Source organism: Hyla sarda, unplaced genomic scaffold (assembly GCF_029499605.1).
Source record: "Hyla sarda isolate aHylSar1 unplaced genomic scaffold, aHylSar1.hap1 scaffold_2160, whole genome shotgun sequence".
Taxonomy (NCBI): Eukaryota; Metazoa; Chordata; class Amphibia; order Anura; family Hylidae; genus Hyla; species Hyla sarda.
This window is the reverse complement of record NW_026608829.1, coordinates 1-15,101: the sequence shown is the minus strand read 5'-3', so window position 1 is coordinate 15,101 and position 15,101 is coordinate 1. Positions and strand designations below refer to the sequence as shown.

Sequence of the window (15,101 nt, the reverse complement as noted above, 5' to 3'; positions counted from 1 at the left end):
TGAGGAGCATCAGCACTGCTCTGCCTGAGCAGAACCATCACCGCCATAGGTTGTCAAATAACCCGGATTTAACCCACACAGGTAAGTCCAATGGGGTGCAGGCATGTCCTCTATGCTTACAGCTTCCCGTGGGTGTTGGTTTGATACCGTTTGGGGACAGCCAAGGAGGCATCTGCAGGCAACAAAGGTAGGTGTGTGCTTGTGTGTGTGTTTCCTATGCAGATCCTAAGCCCAGTGTCACATGCAAGTAGGAGGAGTAAGAAGGGTTCCTGGCAAATCCGGGTTATGGATTGCATTTAAAAAGGCCCCGTGGGAGTGCAATGGGCCCCTGTCTTGCTGCTTAGCAATAATGGTATGGGTTTAGGTTCTGCTGTGTGTACTGGTGGTTGACTGCCCCCCAGCCCAGAGTGTGCATGGAAAATTGTCTGGCAGCCTCCCTGACAGCAAGCAGTGATAGTGCCCATGAAGGGGACCTTGTTGGGCCCGCCCCTTTCACGGTTATCGCTTCTCGGCCTTTTGGCTAAGATCAAGTGTAGTAATACAGGAGATCTGGTCGGAAGGTACTCGGGTACCCCTCTCCTCGGCCTTGTGGGATCGCCCAGGTTTATTGCCTGGGCTTCACCCACTTGTTGCTATTGGGGAGAGGGCTTAGTCCCAGGGTAACGGGTTGCGATCGCCTCTCAAAGCCTTCGGGTGGAGAGAGGTTTGAGCGAATTGGCTGGTTGGTTGGAGCGGAGAGAACCAGACCAAAACACGAATGAACCATGGATGAAGATCTAGATCCTGGTTCGGTACCGGCTTATGCCCGGATTAAACACACTGTGCGGGTCATTCTCACAGGTGATGCGGCGGATGCACGTGGCATGAGGTTCGTGATAGAGGACGTGCTCGACAAGATTCTTAATGTTCGTAAGCGAGAGATTTTGGCCATCCAGGATTACCCTAAGCGGAGGATCTACGACTGCACTTTCATGGGGGAAGGCGTATTCTTAGATGCAGTAATGAAAATTCCAAAGCAAGATGATCCGAGGCTTAAGGGTATCCAAATTGTCGAGCACGTCCTAGATGAAACCAAGTTGATTGTCGTGAAGATGTACTCCCCTTTTGTAAATCAGAGAGAGATCGATGGGTTCCTGGCAGCCTACTTTAAAAAGGTGGAGTTCAGAGGAAAAATCATGAACGACTGTGGTGTCTGGACCTCAAAATGGCGATATCAAGTCACGTGCAACAAAGACCCCACCCTCCCAGGGGGGATACTATTACCGCCTGCTCGTTTTAAATTAAACAATGTGTGTGGCGACCTCTTTTTTGCGGGAATGCCAAACTTCTGCAGAAGGTGCCAACGTTATGGGCACATAAAGGAAAATTGTGAAAGTTCCTGTAAGAAATGTGGAAGCATGCAACATGAAACAGAAAAATGTGATAAGGGTTTGAGATGTAATTTTTGCCGTCACTTTGGTCACGTGTATGCTTTCTGTCCCCACAGACCAAAAAAAACCACAGAACAGCAAGGGCAACCCAAGAGAGACGTCCGGAGACCAGCCTGGGGAAAAGCCAGAGAGGAGGAGCACCCCCCACAAGAAGAGGTAAGCTGTGAGATGGAGACCACGGCCCCCCCAAAAGAACCCCAGGAGAAAGAGGCACAGGTGGAAAGGGGGACCCCAAATGAGAGGAGGCCGGGGAAGAGAAATGCGAGAGGGGATCGGGCAGATACCTCAGAGAAGGTGGGAGAGCGAGAGGTGCCCGATTCCACCCCGGAAGGTCCTCCTGCTCGGGGTCCCCCTGAGTGTGAAAACCCGGACGGAGTAGCAAAGGTGAAAAGACGAAGGGGCTCCAAAGGGCGTCCGGACTCGGAGGTGGTCCAGGAGGAGCAGATGGAAGTTCCTGTCGTGACGGGGGCTCCAAGTGAAGCTCCTCCACAGGTCCCAGCGGTGGATACCCCTCCTCCTCCCAGCCAGGAGGAGGTTTCAGGGGTGACCATCTCCGAGGTCCCGGAAACGGACCTAAGTACGCACCCGACCCCTATGGAGGGGGCAAGAGGTGGACGCCGAAAAAGAGAATGGAGCCCAGAAGCTGTTCTTACCAATGTACTCCGTCTATACACCTGTGGTCTTGGAAGAGGGGGGCTGCTCGAGCGATGGTGGTTCCTCTCCGGCTTCCTCTATGTGTACGGTAGAGTCAGAGGTGGGGGGTAACGAGAGCTCCAGTGCGCAATCTGGTTTTTAGTTTGTTATCTGAGCCTCCCTTTTTTTTACATCTCCAATGGCTGAGTTGTCCGGATTGTCTATGAATGTAAGAAGTATAAGTTCACGAGCGAAACGGGTTGCCCTTTTTAACTACTTGTCTATTTTTGCTGCTTCTGTGGTTTTCCTGCAGGAGTGCGGCATCCCGCATAGTTTAAATTATGAAAAGTATAAAAAAGATTGGGTACACGGTCCATCAGTCTGGTCTGGATCTAACGAATCCAGATCAGCAGGGGTCGCCATACTTTTTAAAGGAAATGCTTTTATTGATTTTATTCATGAGATTTTACCAGGCAGAATTTTATTGGTTAAAGCTTTTATTGATGGTATTAAATGGCAGTTTTTAAATTTTTATGGTTCACCCAATAAAAATGATAGAGCACGGATGTTAGAGATTTTACCCCTTTTTATCAATGATTCTGAACCTCTTATTTTAGCAGGTGATTTTAATTGTATTTTAAGGGGGGAGCACCGTTTTACCAATTCAGTAAGTAGAAACTATGATAAAACATCTTCTATGTTAAAAAATATGATTATTGATTTTAGACTTACTGATGTTTTTAAGAAATGCAATAGTATTTTACCAGAAAGAGACGGTGTGACCTGGAGCAACGCAAACTGCAGCTCCAGGATCGATTTTATCTTCTGTTCTTATCAAGTACTGCCTTTTAAGTGTGATGTTTTAACCAATGTTTTTTCTGATCACAAACTTTTATCTTTTAAGGTGAAGAGTGATTTTAGAAAAAAGACTGGGAGGAATGCCTGGAAGATGAATGTATCCCTTTTAGAAGATCCGCAGGTTTTATCCGATTTTATCAACTTCTACAAGGACTGCAGACGGGTAAGAGATCCTAACACTCCCATCAGTATATGGTGGGAGAAAATGAAAATAAAAATAAAAGAGTTTTTTATTAGAGTAGGGATCTCTAGAGCTAAAGAGAAGCGTGAGTTTTACTCCCTTCTAAATACCCGTCTGCAAACCCTGTACAAATTCAGAGACAATGGTATAGAGGTTTATAGAGAAATTACTGACTTAAAAAAAGAAATAAAACAGTGCCTGGAGCAGAAGGGAAAAGAGATAATTTTCAGATCCAAAATAAAGCACCTTGAAGAGAACGAGACCTGCTCCAGGTACTTTTTTAAGAAAGTAACGGATAAAAAGGTTTTAATTGATAATATACAAGGAGAAAAAGATGTACAGGGTATTTTAAAAAGGGTACATTCATTTTATGCGGATCTTTTTAATACAAAAAATATTGATATTGATTTTATGAATGACTCATTGAAGGAGATTACCAATGTTTTAGACCCTGTGTCCCAGTCTCTTTTACAGAGGGAGATCTCGGAACAGGAGGTTTTAGAGACGATCAGGAGTTTTAAATCCGGTAAGGTGCCTGGTCCTGACGGTATACCCATTGAGTTTTATGTCATTTTTTATGGTGTTTTAAAAGATGACCTTTTTTCCCTTTTTACAGAAGTATTTAAAACAAAAGCCCTCCCAGGTTCATGGAGGAAGGGTGATGTCTCCCTGCTGTTCAAGAAGGGAGACCGGTCAGATCTAAAGAACTGGAGACCAATCACCCTCCTCAACTGTGACTACAAAGTGATGGCAAAACTGTGCGCAAATAGATTAAAAAGTGTAATAGAGAAAATAATCCATTCAAATCAGGTCTGTGGGGTGCCTGGGAGGAGCATATGGGAAAATCTTAACCTTTTAAAAGATGTGATTAGTGACACAAAGTCTAGAAACGGAAAACTAGCCATTTTATCCTTAGACTTCGAGAAGGCTTTTGACAGAGTGTCACATTTTTATCTTTTTAAGGTTTTAGAGAAAATGGGTATACCTGAAGGCTTTTTATTGTCTCTTAAGGCCTTTTATAAAAACTGCACAAGCAAGATTTTAGTTAACGGTTTTAAGACACAGGATGTGATTTTAAATTCCGGAGTGAAGCAGGGGTGTCCTTTGTCCCCACTACTTTTCATATGTGCGCTTGAGCCTCTACTATGCACCTTGAGGAGAGATAAGCAAATAAGAGGGGTCCCCCTGCCGGGAGGAGGGGGACTAGAGGCTAAAGTAGTGGGGTACATGGACGATGTGGCAGTGCTTGGAAGGGACACCCCATCGCTTCAAAAAGCCCTAAAGCAAGTTGAATTTTTTTTGTTGTGCCTCCGGTTTTAAGGTAAATTTTAATAAAAGCAGTGTTTTAAATATAGGAGGACTGTTTTTAAGGGATTTACCCATTCCTGTGTCTGAGTCTGTGCAGATTTTAGGGGTCTCCTTCAGTGAGTCAAACAATGGTTTAAATAGCTGGGACTTGGTGGCTCAAAAAATAAACACAAAAATTTGTATGTGGAACATGAGAAAGTTAACGATGGAGGGGAAGGTTTTAGTTACAAAGATGGTGATTTTACCCATTTTATTGTATCTTGGCATGGTCTTTCCACCCCCCGAAATGATTTTAAATAAAATTATTAAAGCATGTTTTACCTTTTTATGGAGCTCCAAGAGTGAAAAATTGAGAAGAGAGATCGTCATGATGCCAAAAGGTATGGGTGGAAAGGACTTCCCCGACATCAGGGCGTTCCTTTTTACCAAGTTTTTTAGCATGTGTGTTAGCACACTTTTTAAGGATAGTTACTGGTCATATTTTATCCGTTTTAATACAGGTTTTTTTATGAGGAGGAATGGGTGGTTTAAAACTGTTTTAAGCTGTCCTTATGCTTTTAATCTTCCCCAACAATACAAGATTTTAGAGAAAATTTTCAACTTGTACAACTTTAACGGAAAAAGTATTAATGAAGTAACTAATAGCAAAAAAATGTTAAAATATATTAAAGAAAGTGGTTTTATTGCCCCTGTGAATAATTTTAATGAAGAGAAATGCAGGAAAATATGGAAGATGGCAAATATGATTTATCTTTTTAATTCACAGAAAGATCTGGCCTGGAGCTGCATACACGAGTGTCTTCCATGCCGGGCATTCCAGCACCGAAGAAGGATGGCCAACACTGCAGTATGCCCGAGGGAGGGCTGCCAGGAACCCGAGACCGTGTACCACCTTTTCTGGACTTGTTTTTATGCAAAAAGGATATGGACTAAAATACTCCCTCTGGTGAAGAAGATAACAGAAATAAAGGACTTAAACTCTGCAGCTGTTTTTTATGGATGTCTGGAATGCCCAATACGGACTCAAGAGACAATGGCATGGAAGATCATAAACTGTGTTAAAGCAGCTCTATGGAATGCCAGAAACATTTTACTTTTTAAACATGAGATTTTATCTGTGAATGATGTTTTAGCTCTTTGTTTTAGTGATATGTACCAGTACTTTTTATTAGACAAGAAATATTATCCTTTATTAGCTAGAAAATGGTATTTTAATGAATGGAACGCCCTTTTGTAAAGCCACCAAGTGCCCATTTTAAGTGTATTATGATTGTATTTATGTGAACTTTTATTGTTATATGTGATTTTATTATCAAAATTTGTTTTTATTGAAAAAAAATTATATTTATAAATCGTAATGCACTTTGTAAAATGTTATGAATTCTAAATAAAAAGATACCCCTCAGGGGTAGCCAAGTTAAAAAAAAAAAAAAAAAATCTGTTCTTATCAGTTTAATATCTGATACGTCCCCTATCTGGGGACCATATATTAAATGGATTTTTGAGAACGGGGGCCGATTTCGAAGCTTGCTTCCGTCGCCCTATGCATTGACCCGATATGGCAGTATCTTCGGGTACAGTGCACCACCCCCTTACAGGGTTAAAAAGAAAGATTCCTACTTTCATTGCTACCTGCTTGCTGGCTAGCCAGCTAGCCAGCCCTGTGGGCCTTGCTGCTGCAGCCAAAAAACAAAAGGTGGTGCTGCTGCTGCTGCTTCTGCTGCTTCTGCTTCTGCTTGTGTCTGGCCCCTGTTGGAGCGTCCAGGCACAGGACTTCTGCTGCTGCTGACTAAATGGCCTCCTTAATTGGATCATTTGAGTAGCCAGCACACCTGTGCAGGTAGGGCATGACATGATAGGCAGCTGCCTTGATAGCGGGTGGGTGCTGAATGTTCCTAATTGACAAAATAAGATTAATGCTTATGAAGAAATATAAAATCTCATCCCTTCCCCAATATCGCGCCACACCCCTACCCCTTAATTCCCTGGTTGAACTTGATGGACATATGTCTTTTTTCGACCGTACTAACTATGTAACTATGTAACATAACATGGGGGGGGGGGGGGGGTCTCCTGGCTGTTCACACAGGTGTGTCATTGCTGTACATTGACCATGCATTGCTTCTGTGGTATTGCAAAGGCAAAGACAAATGCTTCCAGCCATCCATTGCACTAATGGATTGGTCATCAGCTGGCTGTCTATGTCCCGCATCAATATAGACCAAAGTACAGAGGGTTAGGCTATGCTATTGTGCACCTACCTGATGCATCAGAAGGTGCGAGGCCCTTGCTAAATTCTGTGCACAGACTTTGAGATCTATACTTTAGACTGTATCTAAACCTGCTCCAACATGGACTGACATTCTGGCCTACTTTCAGCCGATGCGACTTGTCTGTCGCTGAACAGTCGCTTTTTATGTATTCAGCACCTATGTATAATGTTGTAAAAATGCTCTAGAAGCTAAAGTCGCAGAAATGTCACACATATTTGGCCTGCAACTTTCTGTGCGACAAATTCAGACAGGAAAAATCAGTATAAATCCTTAGAAAATTATCCCCCAGTGTCTCCATCTGCTGGCGGTATTGAATAAGCATTGCTGCACTGATGGGGTATGCATTAGACGAAAAAAAAGAAGAAAAAGAAGAATAATACGCCCAGAAAAGAGGCGAAAAGGAGAAAAACGTAAAAAAACGTGAAAAAAAAGTAAGAGGAAGAGAAGGGAAAAAAAGGTGGAAATGGGTTTAAAAGTGATTTCGGCGGAGAAATATATATATATATATATATATATACGCGCACACACACACATATATATAAACGTATTCTCCGTTGAGATATTGCAGCCGCTGCTGTGTCCAGGCCCAGGAGCCTTAGCACTGTGCTGTGATGTCACTCAATACCACTGACATCACTAGGTGTAAACAACATCTCTCCTTTGCTGTGTATGTGACTATGGAGCTGTTTGGTGATGTCGTCTATTATGGCCTTCATAGAAGCAACAGGAGATTGTTGCATCCATCTAGAACCCTCAGAACTACAGTGCTATGATGTCACTCACTTCCACAGGCCTTGCAGAGTGTAAACAACAACAACCCAGCTTTGTTGTGTATGTAACCATAGGGATTTGTGATGTCACCTAGAACCTTCACAGCAGCGACAGCTTTATGAGGAGCATCAGCACTGCTCTGCCTGAGCAGAACCATCACCGCCATAGGTTGTCAAATAACCCGGATTTAACCCACACAGGTAAGTCCAATGGGGTGCAGGCATGTCCTCTATGCTTACAGCTTCCCGTGGGTGTTGGTTTGATACCGTTTGGGGACAGCCAAGGAGGCATCTGCAGGCAACAAAGGTAGGTGTGTGCTTGTGTGTGTGTTTCCTATGCAGATCCTAAGCCCAGTGTCACATGCAAGTAGGAGGAGTAAGAAGGGTTCCTGGCAAATCCGGGTTATGGATTGCATTTAAAAAGGCCCCGTGGGAGTGCAATGGGCCCCTGTCTTGCTGCTTAGCAATAATGGTATGGGTTTAGGTTCTGCTGTGTGTACTGGTGGTTGACTGCCCCCCAGCCCAGAGTGTGCATGGAAAATTGTCTGGCAGCCTCCCTGACAGCAAGCAGTGATAGTGCCCATGAAGGGGACCTTGTTGGGCCCGCCCCTTTCACGGTTATCGCTTCTCGGCCTTTTGGCTAAGATCAAGTGTAGTATCTGTTCTTATCAGTTTAATATCTGATACGTCCCCTATCTGGGGACCATATATTAAATGGATTTTTGAGAACGGGGGCCGATTTCGAAGCTTGCTTCCGTCGCCCTATGCATTGACCCGATATGGCAGTATCTTCGGGTACAGTGCACCACCCCCTTACAGGGTTAAAAAGAAAGATTCCTACTTTCATTGCTACCTGCTTGCTGGCTAGCCAGCTAGCCAGCCCTGTGGGCCTTGCTGCTGCAGCCAAAAAACAAAAGGTGGTGCTGCTGCTGCTGCTTCTGCTGCTTCTGCTTCTGCTTGTGTCTGGCCCCTGTTGGAGCGTCCAGGCACAGGACTTCTGCTGCTGCTGACTAAATGGCCTCCTTAATTGGATCATTTGAGTAGCCAGCACACCTGTGCAGGTAGGGCATGACATGATAGGCAGCTGCCTTGATAGCGGGTGGGTGCTGAATGTTCCTAATTGACAAAATAAGATTAATGCTTATGAAGAAATATAAAATCTCATCCCTTCCCCAATATCGCGCCACACCCCTACCCCTTAATTCCCTGGTTGAACTTGATGGACATATGTCTTTTTTCGACCGTACTAACTATGTAACTATGTAACATAACATGGGGGGGGGGGGGGGGGGGTCTCCTGGCTGTTCACACAGGTGTGTCATTGCTGTACATTGACCATGCATTGCTTCTGTGGTATTGCAAAGGCAAAGACAAATGCTTCCAGCCATCCATTGCACTAATGGATTGGTCATCAGCTGGCTGTCTATGTCCCGCATCAATATAGACCAAAGTACAGAGGGTTAGGCTATGCTATTGTGCACCTACCTGATGCATCAGAAGGTGCGAGGCCCTTGCTAAATTCTGTGCACAGACTTTGAGATCTATACTTTAGACTGTATCTAAACCTGCTCCAACATGGACTGACATTCTGGCCTACTTTCAGCCGATGCGACTTGTCTGTCGCTGAACAGTCGCTTTTTATGTATTCAGCACCTATGTATAATGTTGTAAAAATGCTCTAGAAGCTAAAGTCGCAGAAATGTCACACATATTTGGCCTGCAACTTTCTGTGCGACAAATTCAGACAGGAAAAATCAGTATAAATCCTTAGAAAATTATCCCCCAGTGTCTCCATCTGCTGGCGGTATTGAATAAGCATTGCTGCACTGATGGGGTATGCATTAGACGAAAAAAAAGAAGAAAAAGAAGAATAATACGCCCAGAAAAGAGGCGAAAAGGAGAAAAACGTAAAAAAACGTGAAAAAAAAGTAAGAGGAAGAGAAGGGAAAAAAAGGTGGAAATGGGTTTAAAAGTGATTTCGGCGGAGAAATATATATATATATATATATATATATATATATATATATATACGCGCACACACACACATATATATAAACGTATTCTCCGTTGAGATATTGCAGCCGCTGCTGTGTCCAGGCCCAGGAGCCTTAGCACTGTGCTGTGATGTCACTCAATACCACTGACATCACTAGGTGTAAACAACATCTCTCCTTTGCTGTGTATGTGACTATGGAGCTGTTTGGTGATGTCGTCTATTATGGCCTTCATAGAAGCAACAGGAGATTGTTGCATCCATCTAGAACCCTCAGAACTACAGTGCTATGATGTCACTCACTTCCACAGGCCTTGCAGAGTGTAAACAACAACAACCCAGCTTTGTTGTGTATGTAACCATAGGGATTTGTGATGTCACCTAGAACCTTCACAGCAGCGACAGCTTTATGAGGAGCATCAGCACTGCTCTGCCTGAGCAGAACCATCACCGCCATAGGTTGTCAAATAACCCGGATTTAACCCACACAGGTAAGTCCAATGGGGTGCAGGCATGTCCTCTATGCTTACAGCTTCCCGTGGGTGTTGGTTTGATACCGTTTGGGGACAGCCAAGGAGGCATCTGCAGGCAACAAAGGTAGGTGTGTGCTTGTGTGTGTGTTTCCTATGCAGATCCTAAGCCCAGTGTCACATGCAAGTAGGAGGAGTAAGAAGGGTTCCTGGCAAATCCGGGTTATGGATTGCATTTAAAAAGGCCCCGTGGGAGTGCAATGGGCCCCTGTCTTGCTGCTTAGCAATAATGGTATGGGTTTAGGTTCTGCTGTGTGTACTGGTGGTTGACTGCCCCCCAGCCCAGAGTGTGCATGGAAAATTGTCTGGCAGCCTCCCTGACAGCAAGCAGTGATAGTGCCCATGAAGGGGACCTTGTTGGGCCCGCCCCTTTCACGGTTATCGCTTCTCGGCCTTTTGGCTAAGATCAAGTGTAGTATCTGTTCTTATCAGTTTAATATCTGATACGTCCCCTATCTGGGGACCATATATTAAATGGATTTTTGAGAACGGGGGCCGATTTCGAAGCTTGCTTCCGTCGCCCTATGCATTGACCCGATATGGCAGTATCTTCGGGTACAGTGCACCACCCCCTTACAGGGTTAAAAAGAAAGATTCCTACTTTCATTGCTACCTGCTTGCTGGCTAGCCAGCTAGCCAGCCCTGTGGGCCTTGCTGCTGCAGCCAAAAAACAAAAGGTGGTGCTGCTGCTGCTGCTTCTGCTTCTGCTTGTGTCTGGCCCCTGTTGGAGCGTCCAGGCACAGGACTTCTGCTGCTGCTGACTAAATGGCCTCCTTAATTGGATCATTTGAGTAGCCAGCACACCTGTGCAGGTAGGGCATGACATGATAGGCAGCTGCCTTGATAGCGGGTGGGTGCTGAATGTTCCTAATTGACAAAATAAGATTAATGCTTATGAAGAAATATAAAATCTCATCCCTTCCCCAATATCGCGCCACACCCCTACCCCTTAATTCCCTGGTTGAACTTGATGGACATATGTCTTTTTTCGACCGTACTAACTATGTAACTATGTAACATAACATGGGGGGGGGGGGGGGGGGTCTCCTGGCTGTTCACACAGGTGTGTCATTGCTGTACATTGACCATGCATTGCTTCTGTGGTATTGCAAAGGCAAAGACAAATGCTTCCAGCCATCCATTGCACTAATGGATTGGTCATCAGCTGGCTGTCTATGTCCCGCATCAATATAGACCAAAGTACAGAGGGTTAGGCTATGCTATTGTGCACCTACCTGATGCATCAGAAGGTGCGAGGCCCTTGCTAAATTCTGTGCACAGACTTTGAGATCTATACTTTAGACTGTATCTAAACCTGCTCCAACATGGACTGACATTCTGGCCTACTTTCAGCCGATGCGACTTGTCTGTCGCTGAACAGTCGCTTTTTATGTATTCAGCACCTATGTATAATGTTGTAAAAATGCTCTAGAAGCTAAAGTCGCAGAAATGTCACACATATTTGGCCTGCAACTTTCTGTGCGACAAATTCAGACAGGAAAAATCAGTATAAATCCTTAGAAAATTATCCCCCAGTGTCTCCATCTGCTGGCGGTATTGAATAAGCATTGCTGCACTGATGGGGTATGCATTAGACGAAAAAAAAGAAGAAAAAGAAGAATAATACGCCCAGAAAAGAGGCGAAAAGGAGAAAAACGTAAAAAAACGTGAAAAAAAAGTAAGAGGAAGAGAAGGGAAAAAAAGGTGGAAATGGGTTTAAAAGTGATTTCGGCGGAGAAATATATATATATATATATATATATATATATATATATATATACGCGCACACACACACATATATATAAACGTATTCTCCGTTGAGATATTGCAGCCGCTGCTGTGTCCAGGCCCAGGAGCCTTAGCACTGTGCTGTGATGTCACTCAATACCACTGACATCACTAGGTGTAAACAACATCTCTCCTTTGCTGTGTATGTGACTATGGAGCTGTTTGGTGATGTCGTCTATTATGGCCTTCATAGAAGCAACAGGAGATTGTTGCATCCATCTAGAACCCTCAGAACTACAGTGCTATGATGTCACTCACTTCCACAGGCCTTGCAGAGTGTAAACAACAACAACCCAGCTTTGTTGTGTATGTAACCATAGGGATTTGTGATGTCACCTAGAACCTTCACAGCAGCGACAGCTTTATGAGGAGCATCAGCACTGCTCTGCCTGAGCAGAACCATCACCGCCATAGGTTGTCAAATAACCCGGATTTAACCCACACAGGTAAGTCCAATGGGGTGCAGGCATGTCCTCTATGCTTACAGCTTCCCGTGGGTGTTGGTTTGATACCGTTTGGGGACAGCCAAGGAGGCATCTGCAGGCAACAAAGGTAGGTGTGTGCTTGTGTGTGTGTTTCCTATGCAGATCCTAAGCCCAGTGTCACATGCAAGTAGGAGGAGTAAGAAGGGTTCCTGGCAAATCCGGGTTATGGATTGCATTTAAAAAGGCCCCGTGGGAGTGCAATGGGCCCCTGTCTTGCTGCTTAGCAATAATGGTATGGGTTTAGGTTCTGCTGTGTGTACTGGTGGTTGACTGCCCCCCAGCCCAGAGTGTGCATGGAAAATTGTCTGGCAGCCTCCCTGACAGCAAGCAGTGATAGTGCCCATGAAGGGGACCTTGTTGGGCCCGCCCCTTTCACGGTTATCGCTTCTCGGCCTTTTGGCTAAGATCAAGTGTAGTATCTGTTCTTATCAGTTTAATATCTGATACGTCCCCTATCTGGGGACCATATATTAAATGGATTTTTGAGAACGGGGGCCGATTTCGAAGCTTGCTTCCGTCGCCCTATGCATTGACCCGATATGGCAGTATCTTCGGGTACAGTGCACCACCCCCTTACAGGGTTAAAAAGAAAGATTCCTACTTTCATTGCTACCTGCTTGCTGGCTAGCCAGCTAGCCAGCCCTGTGGGCCTTGCTGCTGCAGCCAAAAAACAAAAGGTGGTGCTGCTGCTGCTGCTTCTGCTGCTTCTGCTTCTGCTTGTGTCTGGCCCCTGTTGGAGCGTCCAGGCACAGGACTTCTGCTGCTGCTGACTAAATGGCCTCCTTAATTGGATCATTTGAGTAGCCAGCACACCTGTGCAGGTAGGGCATGACATGATAGGCAGCTGCCTTGATAGCGGGTGGGTGCTGAATGTTCCTAATTGACAAAATAAGATTAATGCTTATGAAGAAATATAAAATCTCATCCCTTCCCCAATATCGCGCCACACCCCTACCCCTTAATTCCCTGGTTGAACTTGATGGACATATGTCTTTTTTCGACCGTACTAACTATGTAACTATGTAACATAACATGGGGGGGGGGGGGGGGGTCTCCTGGCTGTTCACACAGGTGTGTCATTGCTGTACATTGACCATGCATTGCTTCTGTGGTATTGCAAAGGCAAAGACAAATGCTTCCAGCCATCCATTGCACTAATGGATTGGTCATCAGCTGGCTGTCTATGTCCCGCATCAATATAGACCAAAGTACAGAGGGTTAGGCTATGCTATTGTGCACCTACCTGATGCATCAGAAGGTGCGAGGCCCTTGCTAAATTCTGTGCACAGACTTTGAGATCTATACTTTAGACTGTATCTAAACCTGCTCCAACATGGACTGACATTCTGGCCTACTTTCAGCCGATGCGACTTGTCTGTCGCTGAACAGTCGCTTTTTATGTATTCAGCACCTATGTATAATGTTGTAAAAATGCTCTAGAAGCTAAAGTCGCAGAAATGTCACACATATTTGGCCTGCAACTTTCTGTGCGACAAATTCAGACAGGAAAAATCAGTATAAATCCTTAGAAAATTATCCCCCAGTGTCTCCATCTGCTGGCGGTATTGAATAAGCATTGCTGCACTGATGGGGTATGCATTAGACGAAAAAAAAGAAGAAAAAGAAGAATAATACGCCCAGAAAAGAGGCGAAAAGGAGAAAAACGTAAAAAAACGTGAAAAAAAAGTAAGAGGAAGAGAAGGGAAAAAAAGGTGGAAATGGGTTTAAAAGTGATTTCGGCGGAGAAATATATATATATATATATATATATATATATATATATATATATATACGCGCACACACACACATATATATAAACGTATTCTCCGTTGAGATATTGCAGCCGCTGCTGTGTCCAGGCCCAGGAGCCTTAGCACTGTGCTGTGATGTCACTCAATACCACTGACATCACTAGGTGTAAACAACATCTCTCCTTTGCTGTGTATGTGACTATGGAGCTGTTTGGTGATGTCGTCTATTATGGCCTTCATAGAAGCAACAGGAGATTGTTGCATCCATCTAGAACCCTCAGAACTACAGTGCTATGATGTCACTCACTTCCACAGGCCTTGCAGAGTGTAAACAACAACAACCCAGCTTTGTTGTGTATGTAACCATAGGGATTTGTGATGTCACCTAGAACCTTCACAGCAGCGACAGCTTTATGAGGAGCATCAGCACTGCTCTGCCTGAGCAGAACCATCACCGCCATAGGTTGTCAAATAACCCGGATTTAACCCACACAGGTAAGTCCAATGGGGTGCAGGCATGTCCTCTATGCTTACAGCTTCCCGTGGGTGTTGGTTTGATACCGTTTGGGGACAGCCAAGGAGGCATCTGCAGGCAACAAAGGTAGGTGTGTGCTTGTGTGTGTGTTTCCTATGCAGATCCTAAGCCCAGTGTCACATGCAAGTAGGAGGAGTAAGAAGGGTTCCTGGCAAATCCGGGTTATGGATTGCATTTAAAAAGGCCCCGTGGGAGTGCAATGGGCCCCTGTCTTGCTGCTTAGCAATAATGGTATGGGTTTAGGTTCTGCTGTGTGTACTGGTGGTTGACTGCCCCCCAGCCCAGAGTGTGCATGGAAAATTGTCTGGCAGCCTCCCTGACAGCAAGCAGTGATAGTGCCCATGAAGGGGACCTTGTTGGGCCCGCCCCTTTCACGGTTATCGCTTCTCGGCCTTTTGGCTAAGATCAAGTGTAGTATCTGTTCTTATCAGTTTAATATCTGATACGTCCCCTATCTGGGGACCATATATTAAATGGATTTTTGAGAACGGGGGCCGATTTCGAAGCTTGCTTCCGTCGCCCTATGCATTGACCCGATATGGCAGTATCTTCGGGTACAGTGCACC

At 44.8% G+C, this 15,101-nt stretch overlaps 5 non-coding genes and 1 pseudogene across 5 annotated transcripts; all 6 read left to right on the top strand.

The window, feature by feature from the left end:
* Positions 1-500: 500 nt before the first annotated feature.
* LOC130319735 (U2 spliceosomal RNA) lies at positions 501-633 on the top strand (annotated as a pseudogene).
* Positions 634-5,805: 5,172 nt separating this feature from the next.
* LOC130319730 (U2 spliceosomal RNA) lies at positions 5,806-6,000 on the top strand. The gene has a single exon (XR_008865820.1). It is a non-coding gene; the product is annotated as a U2 spliceosomal RNA (small nuclear RNA).
* A 2,073-nt stretch (positions 6,001-8,073) lies between these two features.
* LOC130319736 (U2 spliceosomal RNA) lies at positions 8,074-8,264 on the top strand. Its single transcript, XR_008865821.1, has one exon. It is a non-coding gene; the product is annotated as a U2 spliceosomal RNA (small nuclear RNA).
* Positions 8,265-10,356: 2,092 nt separating this feature from the next.
* LOC130319728 (U2 spliceosomal RNA) lies at positions 10,357-10,547 on the top strand. Its single transcript, XR_008865818.1, has one exon. It is a non-coding gene; the product is annotated as a U2 spliceosomal RNA (small nuclear RNA).
* Positions 10,548-12,629: 2,082 nt separating this feature from the next.
* Positions 12,630-12,820, top strand: LOC130319716 (U2 spliceosomal RNA). The gene has a single exon (XR_008865809.1). It is a non-coding gene; the product is annotated as a U2 spliceosomal RNA (small nuclear RNA).
* A 2,094-nt stretch (positions 12,821-14,914) lies between these two features.
* On the top strand, positions 14,915-15,101 carry LOC130319724 (U2 spliceosomal RNA; the record flags this gene model as incomplete). Its single annotated transcript, XR_008865816.1, has 1 exon — positions 14,915-15,101. It is a non-coding gene; the product is annotated as a U2 spliceosomal RNA (small nuclear RNA).